A 14,185-nucleotide genomic window follows, 5' to 3' on the forward strand; every position below is an offset into this window, starting at 1 on the left:
CTGTTTGGTAGGTCTTACTTCCTGGGAACACCTGCTGTCCTCAGACTAGCTTGTCCCTTCCTGGTGAAGGTGCTTAAGTGCGGGTTCGGCACAAGCAGAGTTCCAGAGGGCAGGCGACCAGGTGCTGCTGAGGAAGCGGGGAGCCCTATCCTAACAACCCTGTTTTCTGGGGCTACAAGACTTTGAGCACCGCCGGGAAGCCCTTGGCTAGCCCTGGAGCCCTAGAGGAACCGGCCAGATCGAGGGGCCCGCCCCAGCCCCGCTCTCCGTCTTAGGCACGCGGCGGCGGGACGGAGCGCCTTGTCCCCGAGCATCGACTCGGACGCCCAGTGCAACTGCAGCGGAGGCTCCCGCCGCCTCTGCTGCAAACCCGTCTGCCTTCCCTGCAGGGCGTGCGGGGATGGAGCGAGGGGGTGGAGAGAAAAGGGGAAGAGCCTGGGCGGCCGGCGGGCGGGGCCTGCAGCCTCCCGGAGCCGCGGCCGCCGCCGCGCAGCCCGCTCTGTCTCCGCGCCTCGCTCTCTGCACCGGGACCCGCGCCCGAGCCCGGGGGCGCCCTGCTCCTCGGCCCCCGGCCCCCGGCCCCCAGCCCCCGACCCCGAACGCGCCGCGGCCAGAGTGCGCCCGGCTGTGGAGCCGCGCGGAGCGGCTGGGGCTTTGGCGGCCGCTCGCGGCTCAGTCTGGCCGGAGGACCGGCGGGGAAGGAAGGGGAAAGCGGGGACACACACCCGCCGCGGCGCGCGCGCATTGCACACTCGCAGCCGCGCGCCCCCGCCGAGGCGCGTCGGGGGCGAGTTTGGCCCCGCGGTTCGGGCCCCGGCACCTGCCCGCTCCTCGAGCTGCGCCCCGGCCCGGGCCCCGCCCCGCCGACCCTCCGCCCCTCCCGCCGCTCGCCTGCACGGCTCTCCTTTTGCCCGGGGGAAGCGACAACGTCCCGATAACTTGCAGACTGTGGCGCAACTGGTCTCGACACCGGAGGCGCCCGAATGCTGTCCGGGTGAGGTAAGTTTCCTGCGCGTCCCCGGCCCCTCCTCCCGCGACCCTCATTCTGGGCTCGAGCTTGGGGGCTCTGAGTCTCGGATGAATCCTGGAGGTCTCTCGACGCTCTCACTTTGTCCGCCTTGTGCTGGAGGTAGGGTGTAGGGGGTGCGCGTGGCCACCGAAGCGGGACCTTCATTCCCCCGGGCCACGGCTGCGCGCTCCCCGCGGGCACCCACCCGCTCACCACCCGGATCCCCGGAGCCGCAGTGACACTCGGGGATCACTCTGGGTTCACTTAAGCTGGAGCCCCCTCCCCTTTAATGGGTAGCCAGCGGAGTTTGGCTGCAGAAAGAGAGATATCCCACCACCCTTCCCTGGTATTAAACAGCGGAGAACTTGTTAGGCGCCCCTGGGATCTCAAGAGGGGCTTGCGAGTCAGTGTTTGGTCATTTTTGGCGCCGGAGCCGGGTTGAACAGGTGCGGTATGGTTCCAGCCTAAATGCAGCAACTGACTTCTGCATTTCCCCTGCTTCTCTCCCCTAGCCCCGTCAGCGTGACGCTTCAGCAGCTGGGGAGGGGGGTGGGAGTGTGGGGCACCGGAGAGGGAGAATGCCGGGGTTTGATTTGCCACACCGGTGCCAGGAGTCACCAAAACAGCAGACAACAAATGTCTGCTTATCGCTCATCTATGCAAATGAGCCTGTTGTCAGTCTTACCAACCCCCCACCCCCGGCTCACTTGTCTCTGGTGCCCAGCGTGGTTGGATAGAAACCTGTTCCAAAGAAGTTGTTTGGATAGGCTGATGAATTCTTTCTTCTGATCAACTGAAATCAGGGTTCTCAGCAAGGAAATGCTAGTTACTCTGATACCTTGTTAAAGGCAGCGTATTGCAGACCCAAAATACCGGCCCCCGCCCTTACTATTTTTCTATGACATTCTCAGCCTGCCAGAGGCCCTAGCTCTAAGGTGAATGACTCTTGAGGGACCGGTTGGGCCTAAGAATGTGTTAGTCTCCTGCAAAGAAGCAGTAGCCTCCCCATCAATACTACTGAGCATGGGTTTGGGTAACCCTTGTTGCCCCTCCCATGAAAAGCATCCACTCAGACAGACTTCTGTCTCATTCTGTGTAAAGGCTGAAGTGTTCTGCAGTTGTTAGGAGTAGAGAAAAGCCAAAGGGTTGGATTCCTTACCCCTCTAACATGATGAAGTAGAATAGTGTTCATGGAAGCTTTTGTCAGAGCGTTTCCAGTCAAAAGGAGGCCCTAGAAAAAAACCTTTCGTAGTCAAGTCCATGCCGGTGGGAAGTTGAGTAAGCAGCAAACATGATCTCTGAGCTGAGGGAAATGGTGCGTTCTTTGGAGACTTAGGAAGACTGATGAGAAAGCTGGTAAGTCTGAGACTGAATGCATAATGATGTCTTAGTTGAGGAGGAAAACTGTTAAAAAATGAATAATAAAACCATGTTACATTTTTGTCCAAATTAAGACTAGAGGGATTTGGTAATAATACCTTACGTTTGCATCAATGCCTTGCTATTTGTAATTGCTTTTTAGTACTCTCTGAAAAGCATTTAATTCTGTCCGTTTCTGAGGGAGGCAGGGCAAAGATTATTAACCCCATATTCACAGGAGGAATGTGAGGCTCACAAGTTCAATGACTTATCAAGATAACAAGTGGCTGGAATTAGAGTTGAAGCCGGGTTTCACCACCATTTCAGGTGGTGAAATCACCACCACCACCACTATCATCACCCAGTGTTAGTTCTGTACTTGTATAAGGTTTTTACAATGGCCAGACTTCTGCATTTATTGTGGTCTGTACTGTCTTACTGTGAATTACTTTTCACATTTCAACAGATGAGGAAACTGAGGTTTAGACAAGTGATTAGAGTTTTCTATAGTATCATGTCTAATCTAGTAGCTTACAGGACTAGAACTCAGAGCTCCTGTTGTCTAGTCCTTTGCTTTATGGATTATGCCATTGTTCCACTTGTGATAGCAATGAGGACACATCATGGGATACAATACATGCAATACACCAGAGACTGTTAAGCATGCCTGCTGGTGACCTGGGTTCTAGTTCTGGCACTATATTTGGCTGTATAACCTGGACCAAATGCTACCACCTTTGAGCCTCAAGTCTCCCACATATAAAACAAGAGATTTGTATTACTTTTCTCTTTCTAGTTTTAGCATTCTATAATGCTTATCAATATATTTGTAATCCAGTGTTATCATTTTTCTCTAGGGGAAAGAGAAATTTTCACCCTGTATTAACTAAGGGATTTAGCTAATAACCTGTTCCACCTGTATTCTAATTTACTCCCCGTTCCTCTTCATCGCATACCACTTAATGAAGGGAAAGAAAATTCCAAGTGCACTTTAGCTTAGCATCTGTATTGTTTAGTATTAGTTTTTGATTTGGAAATATTCTCAGGGGCTGAACTACTCTAAAGTAAATGTCAAGATTCACCTGAATATTCCAGACAGTCAACTCATACCTTTGTTTATTTATTTATTTTTTTTGGCTTTGGGGTTTGCATATAGTAAGTATTTAACGAAGAGTTGCTGAGTGAAGGAGGGAATGAAATCACTCATAAGGAAAACACATGCTGTAAAACATAGAAAGCATCTTATCATGTAAATTCCCAGCATCTGCTGACCCATAAGGTAATTTACCTGCAAGAGGTATGCCTCCTGAAGCTGGCAGGTGCAGGTGCCCATTGTGTCTCTCCTTCCTGAATACATCATATAAAGAAGAGTTTTTATTTCTCCGTGTAGACAGTAGACTCACATCATCTATGTCATGCTCTTTTGCTTGCCTCCGCCTGCCCCTTTAGTTGTTAGTAATGTGTAACTGGCTGAAATATACATTCCTAGAAATTGACTTGTGCCATTTTCTGAAAGAGTATATCTTGAGATGAAGAAACCAACCACTCTTATATTTGGGTAAATTTCAGCAGGTGCTAATACTGGCTCGTGGTTTCAGAGGGGGAACCTAATTAACAAAACCAACCTAGTTTCTGTTCCCTTTAAGAATCCTCTTCTCTTTCCACCCCTTCGTCCTATACGCACAAAAGTAGTGTTTTTACCTTTAGAAGTATGATGACAAATAATTAGAATGGGTCTTAAATATTATTAACAGATTCAGCCATTGGGGATTGAGGTAGATTTCTTTCTGATAAAGAATTCAAATATTAACTAGTTCAGAAACTCGCACCTTTTATGGGTAAGACAGCTGAGGCTTGGAGAGGTGAATTGACCTGCTCATGGTCAAACCGATGTTTAGCAGGAGGACCAGGGCTAATGTGGAATTCTTAAGAAGGTTCTTACTCAAGGTTTTGCTAGGGGTTCTATGGTGAAAGTGCATTTTTGACTTCTAGAAATCATAGAGGTTACCAGAAAATTTCTGTTTACTAGTAATTCATGAGTTGTCACATTTTAACATTGTTTAGTATTTATATCTTTATATCTTCTTGTCCAAGCAGATAATTAAGGAGACAGTGTCCATTTTCATCCATTCACTGTGGTTCTTTTGGCTTATATATGTCACTGGACTCAGAATTAATACTTTGCTCCAACCAGCACTTGGGCAGAGAGAACTATTTGAATAGAAATACAAATGTATGGTGGTTTTCCAGGCTTCTCTTCCTGGTTAATAAAGCCAGAAGCCAAAGGTGGCCTTGTCATACATTGGTAAAGTCATAAATATGTATACATTTAATTTGCATTTTCCTTTGACTTGTACTTTTGTTAAATGGTGAGTCAAAACATTTAATATCCTGGAAAAATAATTTTTTTTCCTGTGGCTGGAGCCTTCATTAGTTACTCTGTAAAACATCAAGCCTGAAATGTATTTGTTGCAGAAACATGTTCTCTTTATATCAAGTACGTTAACTGGGGTTGGAAGGAGTCCTTTTATTTTATTTTTTTTAGAAGCTGCCCAGTTAGAACTGTACATTATGTAGCTCAGCTGTTCATTTGTGGACTTATCTATGGCGGTTCTTCTAAATGCCAGGGAAATCGGGGAGGGAGGAAACCTAGCCTTTTGTTTTATTTAGTATTTTTCTTTTTTTAAATAAATGTTAAACTTAATCTCTTGATGACATTTTTGAAGTACTGTGTAGTCAAAATTGGCTGCCATTGATGAAGCATTTTGTTCAGTCGGGTTCCTTTCAGTATAAAAGATTAGGGCAGGGAAACCAGGCTTGATTTTGTGTATTCCATTCTCAATTGCATCTACTAACTTCATCAGAGGTGTATAAGGAGATGATATAGGAAAACACAGGAATCCTACCCAAATTAGGTTACTCTTGGGAAGATTTGAAACATAATAATTGGGATGTTGTTACATGTCTAGTCAACTGGCAGTTCCTTGGTATTATCATTATAAGTTAAAACAAACCCCTGTTTAAAAGGACAACTTCATGAAGTGTGTAGTCTTCTTGTAGAAAGTCTTCTGTGTTGTCTATGGGATGAATTAAAAATAGGTGTGCAGTATGTCTGTGGGAGTTGACATAATGAGTGAGCAAGTTCTTGAGACCTGTTTCTCTAAGAGTTTTAGAAAGTCAGTTATAAAACTGAGTATTGTATTGAACTATACAGCATTGTGTGTGCAGTATTACTTCCACTAAAAATGGGCTTGTGTGTCTCTCAGTAGAGGTTCTTCAGGCAAGGGTTGGGCTTGCAAGGACTGGAGGCCTAGAAAGTATAATTACCAGGAGTTGGAACTAAAATCCCAGGGCTAAAGACCCAGGACTGTAGACTATTCCTGTATTTTGTAGGAGAAAGGTGATATCTAAGACTTTGCCACCCAGTAATGCTGAGCAAGGGGTTTAGGAGGAAGTTATAGCTAGCTATAAAAACGTGTTTCTTTGCTTCATAGACTGGCACAAGAAATGCAATAGCTTCTACTTATTGGGTAGTGGATTTTCTTTTTCTTGCTTAAGTATAGTTGATTTACAATGTTGTGTTAATTTCTGCTATACAGCGAAGTTATACATATATAGTCTTTTAAAAATTCTTTTCCATTATGGTTTATTAGAGGATAGTCAGTATAGTTCCCTGTGCTGTACAGTAGGACCTTATTGTTTATCCAGGGTTTATCCAGGATTTTGCCCACCATAATCATCTCTTGATCATTTGGTCATGACATTTGTTGATAAAGTAAGGAAACAAAACAGTAGCAAGAAAAAGAAGCAAAACTATGACCAGCTTGAGGAAGCGGGAAGTGCATGATAGGTGTTTAGCTAATATTTGTCAGTGGGAAAGGTTAGGCATCATGTTTTATCTTTGTATTCTTGGAACTTAGCGCTTTGCATGGGAAATGGTGGGGATTTAATAAGTGTGTACTGAACAATTTATGAATTTACATGATATCACTCTTCAAAACCTTGGAACGTTTTATAATTATTCTGATTTTATTATTTTCCAGACCATTTTAGAAATGTCAGGCAGGCTGATAAACACTAGTTTCAGTAGTTTATAGTGGTCCTTCTTTTTACATCATAAATGGTATTTATTCACCAGACCTCCAACTTTTTTTTAACCAATATGCCTAGGAATGATTTTTTTTTCTCTTCCTTAACAGAAATAATAATCTAAGTATGAAATGTATTATTCTTTTTACTGTTTATAAGTATCAGATAAACATATTTTTAAAGCTCCCAGGTGGCTTACGAGTGAATTTGGCTCAGGGTACACAGACAAGAATGGACTTTAAGCTTAAGTTAATCAGTTTAAACGTCACCTGCCCTCGGGGCTTTCTCTGATCATCTAACCTAAAGGGGACCTTCTTCATATGTTTTCTTCACCTACCACAGTGGATACTTATACATTTATGTATTTCACTTGTTTATTTTTTATCACCTCTACTCAAATTCACACTCAATTTATAAGCTCCTTGAGGGCAGAGGTCATGGTTCGTTAACACTGTTTTTCAAGAAAGTGCTTGACATATAGTAGGTGCCCAGTAAACATGTAAATGAATGAACGACTAGGTCCCATCCATCCTGTCAAGATGAATTGAGCCACCATTGAGGTCACTCAAGCCAAGCAGGTTGAGCTGTGAAGACAGTTCTTAAAGCCTGGCTATGGCAGGTCCATGAGAAGGACAACTAGGTCCTCCAGAAGAAGGAAACAGTGCTTGTTTAGGTGAGTAGATTCTGGCATGAGTATGAAGTAGTATCTCTATTTAAAGAGTTCTTACATTTTATTTACTCAAAAATGAATAGCAGAGAACAGATAAGTAGAAATTATGAAGCATAAGACAAAATGCTCCAAAACTATTAAAATAAGGTCTGAAAGTACCTAAATCCCAAACATATGTAATTCCTAATTAAGACACCTTAGTGATAGTATACAAGGCAACATCCTATGACACTCCAGGTAAAAACTTCCCAAGCTCAGCTGGTTTTTCTTTAAATGTTAGAAACATCAATAGCCCGGTCTCAGGGAAGAAGTCAGGGCAGTGGTTCTCAGGTGTGGCCCCTCGACCATCAGCATCACCTGAGAACTTGTTAGAAATGCAAATTCTCATACTGTTCCCCAGGCCAGCTGAATCAGAAACTCTGGGGATGGGGTTTAGCAATCTGGCAACAGGTGATTCTGATGCACACTCAATATTGGCAGGAAATGTGAAATCCATTGCTCAAAATCTACGCCTCCTGAAGTGCTTGGTATTCCCAAGTGAATTCCAGGATGTACGGAGAGGGTGCCATCTGCCTGCTCCACTAGAAACACCAGAGGAGAAATAAAGCCCGTCTTGGCTTTTCTCACATCCTTGTGGATCACAAGAAAACAATTTCATATGACTGGATTGGGTATCTAGGACTTTAGATGGTACACAAAAGCTCTGGGTAGTCACTGGCCCCGCCAAGTGATGGTTACCCCCAAGGCTGGGAGATGTGGCTGAAGAGGGGTAAGACACGCTCCATGCATAGCTTGTGCTTGGGTGTTGCTTCAGTAGGACCCCAGGTGGAGGAATGATTCCGGGAGCTAGTGGTTGTCTAGGAAACAGTGGTTTACTGACAATTCTGAATATTTCAAGTCAGTTCAACATACTAGATACTGATGGACCCCTTGGCCAGGACAGTACCAGGTGCCATGGGGTATACAAAAAAGTACAGTCATGGCTCTGGCTCCACTGTGCTGAGAACTCGCTCTGTTCCAGGCACTTCCCAAGTGCTGTTTCTTTCATCTCCACCATGCTCCTGACAGTGGGCTGAAGCATCCTTGCTGATAGAGGAGGAAATGGAAACCTAATCAGGCAGGTACACGCTCATGAGCACAGAGCCAGTAAGGCAAGGTTCCATCTCTGGCTTTTCTGATTTTAAAGCCCACATTCTTTTCTCTGCTTCATGCAGTTGTGCCTCGAAATGTAGTTTTGGTACAAGAGTTTAAAAAAGGAGGACACAAGTGAATCTTAAATTTGTATCTCCAACCTAGGCCTCTCTGTGAGCTCTAGATTACATAATTGACATTGCACCTGGATATCTCAAAGGCACCTCAAGTTTTTCATGTCCAAGACCAGAATCCTGATTTTTTCTCTTCATACCTCATCCTCTTGCAAGGTTGCTTAGCTCTGTGATGGGCACAACTAGCCACTACCTTGCACAAGGCAGAAACTTGGGAGCCATCCTTGTCCCCGTCCTTTTCATCCACCACATCTAACCCATCACCCATTTCTATAGATCTTGCTTGCTTAATAGCTCCCCCATCCGTCTGCTTCTCATTGTTTCTGCTGATTCTGTCCTAGTCCAGCTTCTCACCTCTCTGCTGGATTCTAGCCATCGCCTCCTTGGGCTCCTGAGTCCACCCTGGCCCTCCTCTAATCCATCATCCATACTGCAGCCAGAGCAATTGAAATGGCTGGAGAGGACCCTAGACTTGGCTGGCTGGATCCTTAGCTCTCACACCCAGCCAGGCCCTCCAGGAAGCAGACATGTTTTGGTCCCTGAACTCTCGCACAGGTCTGAGGACTTGCTCTTCCAAACAGCATCCTACTCTGATGCTTTTGCTCCCTGGAATGTGGTCAGGCCACGGTCATAACTATAGTCGGCTGCTCTTAAAGCCACAGGATGAAGACTCCAGTGTGATCCTAGGGACCTGCCCAACCCACACTGAACACCAAGATTTTAGAGTGGTCTGGAATCCCGAGGTGCACTCTTATTCTAACAGGAACCAGAGACTGCTATTTAGGTAAGAGAAAAGCAGTTGTTGAGTAAAGAGTTAGTTGGAGGCCAAAAGCATTATCTTTGATGTTCTAGGTATTTTTAGGATGAATACGAGGCAGGATTGTAGGATCCTACAGAAACTAGTTAAAAGAAATTAGCCTAAGCTAAGCTTGCATTTATTCTTTGCACGTGGCTTTTTCAGTTACTCGGTGTCCCTTGACTGTAAATAATTGAGCAGTACCAAACTGTCTTAGTCAGTTCGGGCTGCTGAAACAAAGTAACATAGACTGGGTGGCTTGCAAACAACAGAAATTTATTTCTCACAGTTCTGGAGGCTGGAAATCTGAGATCAGGGTGCCAGCATGGTCAGGTTCTGGTGAGAACCCTCTTCCAGGTTGCAGACTGCTGACTTCTCTTTGTGTCGTCATACAGTGGAAAGAGGGCAAGAGAGCTCTCTGGGGTCCCTTTTATAAGGACACTAATCCCATTCATAAGGACCCCACCTTCATAGCTCTGTTACTTCCCAAAGACCCCATCTTCTAATACCATCACACTGGGGGTTAGGATTTCAAAATATGAATTTGAAACACATTCAGTCCATTACACAACCCTTTATGGCCAACTCAGTACCCTTTAGGAGGCACATTCTATGTTGAAACCCAGTACAGACATAAAAATATAAATAATAAATATATTCAAAATAAAGCTTTCATGGAGCAATACGTAGCTATACTGCGTGAGATGTGCTCTAATATTTTCTGATAAGTTCCAGCCCACCTCCAAACTCTACCAAACATGGATCATGGTCCACCAAATTGATTTTACTCCCCACTGATGGGCTGAGACCTGCACTTTGGAGAACAGATCTGTCCTCTTGTCCCTTCCAGTGCTGCCTGCGCAGAAGGTCAGACCAGAGGTGTGCATGCATTGAGGAGCTGAGTGTAGCTCCTCATCCAGTGCTCTTTCCATCCCTGTGGGTTCAGGGAGGGTTGTGAGTTAACAACTCCATAAGGCTCCCTCTGCAAGTTTTTTTTGTTTTTTTTAAACATCTTTATGGGAGTATAATTGCTTTACAATGGTGTGTTAGTTTTTGCTTTATAACAAAGTGAATCAGCGATACCTATACCTATACATATATCCCCATATCTCCTCCCTCTTGCGTCTCTAATTTCTGTCAAAAAGCATTGTGAAATTGGGAGAGTAGGCATCTGATAGAACTTGGCGTTGGGGGAAAGTAACTCATAAAGCCACCTTGTCAGTTACATAGGATAAATAATCTACAGTGGTGAACTATGACCTTTAAACTGGGGCAGGGCTACATTTTTTCATATACTGTTCACTCTGAAGTTCCTAATAATTTATTTTAGCAAGAATCTAAAGAGTACTTTAAGAAAAAAAGACCTCACTTAAAAAATATGTCAAGAGCAATTTGACAGTGTGGTTTTTTTCTGCCTGAAGTTCATTGAGACATCAAGCCTGCCAATTTTAACTGGCTGTTCAAGCACAAAATGAAAGGAGCTTAAAACAGGGAACTCTTAGGTACTCAGAACTTTGGGGCAGGCTGTTTTACTTCTAGAATAAATTTCCTGATTGCTGAGGGTTTGCTTATTTAAGAATCAAAATTTATTATAGCCAATTTTTGTATAGAAAATTTCCCCAAAGTTGCTACAACCTTCCCTGATTCTTTAAAAGATTATACGCCATAGAGTGTGTCTCTAATGTTGTAATGAAGTGATAGCTTTCAGATTCATTCATGGATACAAGGCTCTTTGCACCTGTACCAAATGGCCCCACTTTGTTGTTTTTGAAAATCTTACCTGCCTTGATTTTTTTTGTTTTGTTTTGTTTTTTGATGCTATTTCTATGGCTTTCAGCAGTGATAACTCTTCACTCATTGTTTGCTACTGAGAATCTGTTGTGATCTTGGGAGCCAGATAACACTCATATTGTCTGAATTGTGTTTCCCAAATAGTCTCATCTTATGCATTGACTTGAAATTTATTTTAAGAAAGAAAAAAGCGGTTTTCGAGTGAGGGTCTCAAGGAAGCAAGCTTTAGTTCTTTCTCATTCACTTAGTTCATTGGCCAATAAAGAGCGTGTTTCTCTTATGTCTTGTTTTTGGGCTGTTCAGGTAAATAAAGTGCTACCTTTTTAGGCTGAGATATTCATGGTTTCTTTTTTATTTGTATAAAATATTTGTGTTTCCTACATTATGGTCTAAAGCACACTTTCATAGACTTTTCATTTAATTTAAACAGAGTGGTAATTTATGGGTGTTTTGGTGAGAGTTTCATTTTTAATATTTTATGCCCTTGGAGGTTATAAATTACCAAAGGTTATTTCATGTCCCACTGGAGAAATTGCATAGAAACTTCTATTGTATAGGACTTCTGATGTCCATCTTCTACTGGAAAACTAACTTTAATACCTACAATAAAGCAAATAAGGTGAATATGAAAATTTTAACTTGTTTTTAAGAAGTGACGTGAGCCAGAGTGTTCTTAGACTTATGAATTCATCATATGGAAACAAACAGTAGCGTCATTGCTTTGGCAAGCTCTATTTAAATGATGCCCTTTACTTTTTTTCCCAAGACATGTAGTTTAGGCAGAGTGGTGAAGATTTATGGAAAATGAGAAATCAGTCTCTCATGCTAAGGATTAAGAGAGAAACATGCCTTTGCTTATATTTGTTTATAAAAGATCGAATGGAAATGCAGCTTTTAAGATTTGTATGGAGTTGGGCTTCACTATTTAGTTTTGCAGGTTCTCAGAAAATTCCTCTCCTACGTGGCAATTTATAATGTAAACATGATGCATCATTTCATTTTGTGCAAACTATATGTAAGGAACAGTCACTTTCCACATATGTCAGAAGACTCCTGGCAGCATTTTAGAGCCTAAAGTATCCTCCACGCGTCCTAGCAGCTTTAGAGACAGTCGCCAGCACTCCCTGACAATCCGTTTTTATTGTTTTCTTCATCGTCTGCCTCTTGTACTGGAAAGTGAACTTCCACAAGGGGAAGGACTGTCCTCTGTTGGCTCTTGTGTGCCCAGCACCTAGAAAAGTGTCCAGCGCAGATGGCTCTCAATTAACGTTTATTGAATGAATGAATGATTTTCTTAAGCCACAACTGTCTTTTCTTCAACTTCCTAGGTCCCTCTTCCTTTGTAAAATGTTAACAGTCTAGCTTCTAGCCTTCCCGCTGCTTAAAGTTCCTTTCCCAATGAGCGGCCCTGTTCGTGGCCAAATTTTAGTCTTTCATCCATCTCTTGCTTTTTGGTCTGTTACATTTAGAACCATTTAATAATTCATGCCTCACTCTCTCTTAGCTGCTTATCTGCTCTTGTGAGCCCAACTCTTGCCTCTATCAAAAGTCCCTGTATTATGAAATCTGAGCTTGTGCCTTTCAAAAACCTGAATCTGTCTCCTTCCCCAAATTCTAGATTTTCATCAAAGATACCCTCTTTTTTTTTTTTTAAACCTACTTTTGAAATTTCAGCAATCTTTTTATCTTGCTCGTCTTTGTTTCTGTGCAGCTACCAAGTCCTGAGAATTTTTTGAAAAGTTCTCTTCCATTTTCACGTGTATTTCCTATATTAAATGCTTCTTACCTGGACTATTGTAGCAGCTTCCCAAACGGCCCCTGTACCTCCCTCTTTCTCCCCCTTTAGTCAGTTATAATACTTGCTACCAGAGATTATAATTTCATCACCTCCATGCCCCCAAATCCTTAGATGCTTTGTTATGCCCCAAATCTAAGTGCCTTGGTTTGGTCCATAAGACTGTCCACAGTTTGGCCCTAGTTCTCTAACGTCATTGTTGTCATTGTCATCCTTGTAGTAGTGACAGCAACTACCATTTCTTAAACTCTTACTCTGTACCAAGCCCAACACACAGGAAGAAATGAAGTCATAAAGGTTCGTGGTATGTTTGGAGCTATATCTGATAATGAGTAGGGTAGGTGTGGGTGGGAAGAAATAGGGCTGGAGGGGTATGTTGGCGCCAGACCGTGGACAGCTTGTCAGATGGGCTAAGGAGTTTGAACTTTTCTTCTATAGGCAGGGAGGCAACAGCTAGAAGATTTTCACAGACGAGTGATGAGCTCATGCCTTAGGTTAGATCAGCAGCATGGCCTCCAGTTTGGGAGGTGAATGAGGTGGGAATGAGACTGGAGACACGGAGACTAGTTAGAGGAGATGATGTCGTTTCAAGAGAGATGATGGGGACCTGAATTCAGGTACGGAGGATGGGGAAGAGTGAGCAAATTTGAGATTTAGGAGGAAGAATCGATAAGACTTGTTACCACTTGCATGTGGACTTTGAGGGAATGGGAGAGGTAGATGATGATAGTTCTCTGGCTTTGGCTTGACTAGCTGGAGAGATTGGAGAATGATGATCAACAGAGAGAGTATGGAGAAGAGGCAGCATGTATGTGGTGGCAGAGGTGGGAGGGCTGTAATGATGAGTTCAGTTTTGAACATGCATTTCAGATCCCTGTGGGGTATCTGGGTGGAGTGTGGCTGTAAGGAGAGAGGCCCACGATGGAGACACTGGCTGTGTTATGGTCATAGGTCTTTGGGCAGTGATTCAAGCCATCGGCGTGGATGAGACCGAGATGCCTGCAGGACTTCAAGGTATGTGAATGTGGAGGTGAGGAGAGAGGCCTGGAATGGAGACAGCGTTATGATCTCTTGCCAGTGATTAAAGCCATGGGATTAGACGAGGCTTCTGGAAGGGTTTGTAGACCAAGAAGAGAACATATCTGAGAACCAACATCATTCCCTGATCTTCCTTTGCAATTTCATTTCTTTGCACCTTGGCTCATTACACTTTTCTCTTACTGAATCTTCTTCCGTTTTCTTCTCCGTTGAGGGAAATGGCATCAGGCTTTCATGACACCACATATATCCCACTTCTCTGATCCCCACACGTGCCCAAGAGTGATTTCTCGGGCACGCACTCCCTTTGGCATTCTTGCTCTTACCACTGTCTTGGAACTTTCCCTCAAGGCTGACTTTTCATTTGTTCTCC

General features: G+C 43.8%; 1 protein-coding gene across 2 annotated transcripts in view; it reads left to right on the top strand.

The window, feature by feature from the left end:
- Positions 1 to 526: 526 nt before the first annotated feature.
- Positions 527 to 14,185, top strand: part of PIP5K1B (phosphatidylinositol-4-phosphate 5-kinase type 1 beta) — a 323,109-nt gene continuing 309,450 nt past the window's right edge. Inside the window, exon 1 of one of the 2 annotated variants that reach the window (XM_082403683.1) lies at positions 527 to 999. The gene's annotated coding sequence lies outside the window, so the exon portion shown is untranslated. The remainder of the gene's footprint in view (positions 1,000 to 14,185) is intronic. The other variant, XM_082403682.1, reaches the window with a different exon arrangement.

The sequence above is a fragment of the Balaenoptera borealis genome, assembly GCF_965194805.1.
Source record: "Balaenoptera borealis genome assembly, chromosome: 8".
Classification (NCBI taxonomy): domain Eukaryota; kingdom Metazoa; phylum Chordata; class Mammalia; order Artiodactyla; family Balaenopteridae; genus Balaenoptera; species Balaenoptera borealis.